At 38.3% G+C, this 6,000-nt stretch overlaps 1 protein-coding gene across 1 annotated transcript in view; it reads left to right on the top strand.

The window, feature by feature from the left end:
- The window catches only part of ETV1 (ETS variant transcription factor 1), a 62,079-nt gene that overhangs the window by 41,407 nt on the left and 14,672 nt on the right, over window positions 1-6,000 (top strand). The window lies entirely within an intron of this gene.

Raw genomic sequence — 6,000 nt, 5'->3', positions numbered from 1 at the left:
GGTGCTTCACACATTTCAAAACTGTATCTCCTTATGACCTTAAAGAAATTCTCATACACAGAAGTGYAATTTTTCTCAATGAAAATCCAGATGGCACAAAAGCAGGATTGGAGAAGGGGTCAGGGTTTTGCTCTTGAGTTAGAAGGTTTAAGAAATSTCCCCTCCTTGATTTTGGTTTTGCAGTTTTCCCACTGGTTTAAAATATTTCATCCTTGTGTTTTGGGAACTTGTCTTTTCTGTGTTGGTTCGGTGAATGAATTTTGCTCAGTAGTTAAGCTGCACTAGACTTTCTACTTGCTCTTAAAACACAAATCTGCTTGTGAACAGTATGATAGCACAAAGTAAGAGCATCTGACAGGGAAACTTGGGAAACCTGGAGTTCAGAAGATYGCTGTGAAAGGCAGAAATTTAACTTTTCACTTGCTTTAAATCTAGCTGATTTTCTTTATTCAGCARTTCTGTCTRAAATAAATCTGTAGTTAGAATAGARTTCATTTTTTAATCTTCATGAACAAAAGAAAACCTGAATACCAAGTTAATGTGAGTGTATAGGCAGGAGACCATACATGTATTTTTGTTTGCAAAGCAGACAACACGATCTGAAAAATTGTCCTGCAGTCCCTATTTTTTCAAAGAAATGGATAAATATCCTGTAAATCTACAGTTACAGTAAGTGGCACTGGCTAATGATTTGATTTGAGGATTGAGAGCACAGTCTGGATTTACTCTTTGTGCATTAAGGCAGGTCAAATGGACACAGGCTGCATTTTAAATCAGTAATGGAAGGCTGAAGCCTGCCTTAAACCAATCACATCAGCCTTGCCCAAGACCAATTGATCCCGAGAGACTGAGCCCTGTGAGCATAGCTTTTATATGAATGGACTCTGTGCAGCCTGAAGTTTCATTCATAAAATGGATGCTGAAGGGAAAAAAAAAAAAAAAGCCAACCCACACACGCCAAACCCTGGAATGTCCATTTATGTGGAGCTGAAGGGTGTAGTGTTCCCTCAGCTGCTGCTTTTGCCAGTTGCCTTAAAGTAATGATTAATGCTGCTTGGCCCTGCCTGCCTGCAACCTGACACCATTTATGGCCTTGGTGTGTTTCTAATGTATAGTGAATGAGAGGGCTACATTCTCAAATCAGAAACATAAACAGGAACTGGTTGGTCTGAATTCCATTCAAATATGTCACTTCAGCCGTGCAGTGTTTGTCCAACTTCAGTTTTACAGGCAGGGGATGGGGCGGGGGAGAAAAAGCAACACAGACATTTTTGCAGTAAGATTACCAACAAAAGGAGCGAGGGAGAGAGAAAATACTGCCGTCTTTTGTTGAATTCAAAGGAGAACAACGTTTAAGATGCATTTTACAGTTACTGAGGTTAATAAAAGCAAATACATGATTTTAAAGTATGCTCAAAAKATCACCTCCATGTGGAATTTCAATTCAGAGCTGAATGTATGAGCCTTTGTTTTCCTGTTCTGCTGTACAAAAAGTTACACATCGCCGAGACAGGCTGTTGACATCTGGTCTCACAAAATGCATTAGATGTTGTCATAGATCTAAAAACCAAAGTTGTGGAAAGGAAGCTGTTTGCTTAAGATTTTTTTTTTCTGTAAGTATGTAATATTTTCACTTAGACATGAGCCAGTGGGGCCAAACCTAATTCTCTGACAAGTTTTTGTGAAGTGAGGTGTAAGAAATTAAACTTAACGATTTTTAATTAGCGACATTTTAGAAGGAAGTRTATGTGTATCTGTGAGTGCACATACTTGTAAGCTGGTTTTTCTTTTCCTAGATTGCTGGCACAAAGACTGGTGACAAAGAAAATGAATAAAACCTTACATTCTGAATATTTCTAAATTGCATAATGATTTGGGAAAAGATTGCTTATTTTTTAAATTGATTTTTAGAGAAGTTRTCTATTTTAACCCTGTCATATTAGTGCACCTACATTTTTATGCTGAATCTGCTGCTGAAAAAATAATGCTGACTTTTGTATTGCCAGGAYTTTACCAATTTGTAGGACTCTCTTCATTACATAGCTTTTAGTTAGTTTTAGTGAACTAAAACTTGATCCACTGGCATTTGAGTGGTGAAATATGCTCAAGCAATTCCTGTATAAGGAGACTGTAATTAGTTCCAGTATTTCTACCTGAATGTCTCCTTTTGGGGAGACATGAGTTTTAATCTAAATGTGTTCTGCAGGTTTAAAAATCCAAAAGCATAATTTGTTACCTCTCCTTGCAAAACACAAATCAAGCATTTTTCTTAATGATGCCTGGCGCTACATTAGCAACTTGTGATCTCGTTTGAAAAGCTGCCTTTCGTACCTAAAACAGTCCTGGTTTTGGTGATTTCATTGTTATCTTCACCCTTGAGCTGGTCAGGACTTCTCAGTGGTGTGGCAAACAGCTGCTTTCCACCAGGAGGCTGAATGTGTTTCAGTGCTGGATGAAGTGCAGCTTTGTAAACAGTTTGTCACTGCTCTTGGAAATCCATGAACAGAAAAGTTATTTGCAGTGTGATTGTGATGTTTTAAGTCTAATGCCAAAAGTATGATGTGTTCTAGTTTGAACATTTTATTTTTAAAAGGCTACKTTTGTCTCTCCACTTGGTAAAAATCTCTCCCACTACACCAGCCACCTGTCCACAAGCAGAGGAGTGCTTGTGCTGTGCAAGGGAAGCTCTGTAAGGCACTGAAGGGATGGCTGGTGTGTTCAGTGTCTGCAGCACAGGATCAGGCACATGGCACCTGGGAATGACACCTGGGAGCCAGGTTTGTCCCAGCTCCCTGAGGGGCTTGTGCATGYCCTTCTGTACCCAACAGTACAAAGGGAGAGAATCTGCATGTGCTGCATTTCTTGCCTATGGGAAGGCAAGTGGCACATTAAAGTCTGTCTGTATAGATACACAAACTGAATTGTGGAAGTAGGGGCCAAAATTCACATAATTATTCTTTTCAGACCAAAAGGATAATTTAGGAGGACATGGTATAAGTTAAGTTGCGAGATTGTCAGTGAAATCTGTTTAAAATTTTGGGGAACAGCTCCTTTTGGGAACAATTCCTTATGGAAACTGCTTTTAATATGACTTACTTGGTAATAAAGTGTAAGTGGGAAAAGTAGGCAGGAAAACAGTCCCTGTTTCAGATGTTCTGTGCCTTCCAAGCCTCCGTCTCCAGTCTGTCCCTCTGCACATGCACRTGTGCCATGCAGTACCTGTGTCACGCTGTGCTTTGGCACGAGCACATGGGGCGTGCCCTGGGCCTCCAGAGCTTCTGCTGATGTTGATAAAGTGAACTGAAAAGTAAAGAGTGTAACATAACAACCTGTTCTTTGGTTAGGGAGGCCTTGTAAGGTCAGAAACAGGAAGAGCTGAAAAACAATTCCTGGTTCTGGTTTCCAGTTCCTGCTTTGCTCTGCTTCATTCACTAGAAGACAGTCAGTCATTTCATCCCTTTGCCTGCAGAAGTTCCATCTTCCCTGTGTCTGTTCTGGCTAGGGAGAGAGGCTGAAATTCTGTTTTTTTTCTGTGCAAGTTGAGATTGTAGGCATGAAATCTCATCTTTATCTCTGCAAAACAAGCAGAAAAGAGTATTTAAGGGTTCTTTATCTGCTCTGAGTTRTACAGGGCTGAGACAACCCAACCCCTTAAATTCTGACATGATAATTAATATGAACTACCTTACCAAGGGACCACTCAAGTGTCTTATTTGATAGTGAAACTTAGAACCTGTGCCTGCTAAATTAAATAGCAGATTTTTCTTGTCCTGAGGAAGTCTGTTTGGGCTTTTTTTCTGCTTGGATGTATTTTGATGAAGACATTGCAGAGCTTATTACAGTTATTTTTCTCTGTGACGGTCCCAGATGAGAAGGCATTTTTGCAGTGTCTAGATTACATGTAATTTTTAAATTTTCCCTATTGGATAAAAAATGGCTCAATTGTACGTGAWATAAGACCACATTCATTGTTTTAAGATGACTGCTATGTTTCTTTTAATAAGAAGAGCAATGAAGAATGACTCCTAAGTATTCCAAACAGATAATGAAACATAAGTAATTTTTTTACATTTCCATGTTTTTGGCTAGTTTGTTTTGTATTTTTTTAAAGGAGTTCTGCTGTTGAGCTGATGTAACTTTACAATGGGAATAATTGCATTAAGAGTCTGAAACAAGCTTGTTTGTCTAAAACCAGGCACATTTTTCTTCAAAGACTGAAACTTGCAAAAAGGTGATAAATCAGTTTCCTCAGACACTTGGATCTTGCCCTGGAAGTATTTCATGCCTGCTTCTGTCTGACACAATGGTTTAAGGAGAAGAAAACATATAATTGCTCTGTAATTTCTACACTAAAATGTTTTCTTTTGAAGTAGCTCCGCTTAGCCTGTAAAAATACTTCTGGGTCTTAGTCAAGCATTTAGTACAATTTAAAACTGCAATACTAAATTTCATTGGTTGGACTTTTTATTAGATAAGGTAGAAATGAAAGCAGCAGGCAATTTAATTAGCAGTAATTTTTCTGGGCAAGTCATTACTTTGATGAACTTCAGAGCAATGTTTATGGCTCCTAATTAACCATGTTAGTCATTTGATTGAATAATCACTTTGGAAATGTTTCTACAATTTGATTAGAGTCTGACCCACTCTGATAGTCATAAATTAACTGATAGCACTTTAGGATAACAAGACTCTAGTTACTTTACGAGAAATAAACTCTTCCTTGCTGTATTTTTTTGGTCCTCTGTGGACTGTTTAAGCACAAGCTAACCAGAAGATTAAGTAATGTTGGTACAAACAATGCTTGCTTTAAAAAGACTCCAGATGTTAATTATAATTGACTTAGRAGCATGGGAGATGAAATCCCAAATTGGCTAAAAAGACAAGTTTGTGAATGCGTGCATAATCCTTTATTCAGTATACTCTGCTCTATCACTTTGTAAGAGTGGAGTTCATGAGTCAAAAAGGACTTTGCTGCCAATACTAGAGAATTTTTACCTAAAATAGAAAATAGCATCTGTTTCAGTTCTACAACTTCCTCTTTTTTACGTAGATTTTTCCATTCTCCTTAGAATTCAATCTACTTGGTAACATGAATGATTCCTTGCAGGTGAAGCACTGCTTGTAGCCTTGACTTCTAGTCTGCAGAGCTATACTTGACTCGGKTGATCACTGAGTCACTGATTCCTGTGGTTGCTCAGAATAGCTGCCTGAGACATTAGAAATTCTCTAGGCCTGAGGAGGCAGGCACGGAGCGTTTCATCGGGAGAGGAGGTAATGAAGAGTTTGGCACAGATGTGCAAGAGGGACCATGGACTGTTAGAGGAAACTTATTATTACTGCCCTGTGTTTCACTTGTTTGTGAAGTCAGTGTAAAACCTCATTTTCTTATCCTGCCAAATCTTTGATACTCATCACTAGTCAGTGAACAGTGAAATTTGGAATCACAGTCTGAAAGAGTCTGTAGGCAGTGCTGGAAAAATAATGTCTGCTCTTTCGACCTCTGTTTGCATCTCTTAAAGAGTTACAAGTTACTGGTAACAGATTGCATAGCTTAGGGTAGGAGTTCATCACAAGATCAAATAGACTTTGTTAAGAAAGACTTTTGATATCCAAGAAGTAGGTTAAACATGGTCTAGAAGGGCAAACATTTACCGTGTGTTTCTGTTTGCAAGTCCCTGTGCACAGGATGTGGCTACTTGGGGATGGTGCAAGACATGGGGAAGAAAAAGAAAGATATTTCAAAAACACCTTTTTCATTAGTTCTGTTTGGCTTTTCTCATTCTTCTAGCAGATTTGAGAATAGCAAATAAATATCAGTATTACTTAGAATATGCACAGTGTTTTTTTGAAAGGTGTCATTTTTGTTTTAAATACATGCAAGTGGAGAGTGATACAGATAGGTCTAAATTCCTAGATTTCTGCAATTGCAGAAAATTTGATTAACCCTTCAAGTCCTTAACAGAGTCTAAAAAGCATTATCCTACTCTTAAATTCACTTTG

The sequence above is a fragment of the Malurus melanocephalus genome, unplaced genomic scaffold (genome assembly GCF_030028575.1).
Source record: "Malurus melanocephalus ecotype Western Australia unplaced genomic scaffold, MMel_1.1 scaffold_185, whole genome shotgun sequence".
Lineage (NCBI taxonomy): Eukaryota > Metazoa > Chordata > Aves > Passeriformes > Maluridae > Malurus > Malurus melanocephalus.
This window is presented reverse-complemented; position numbering and strand designations above follow the sequence as displayed.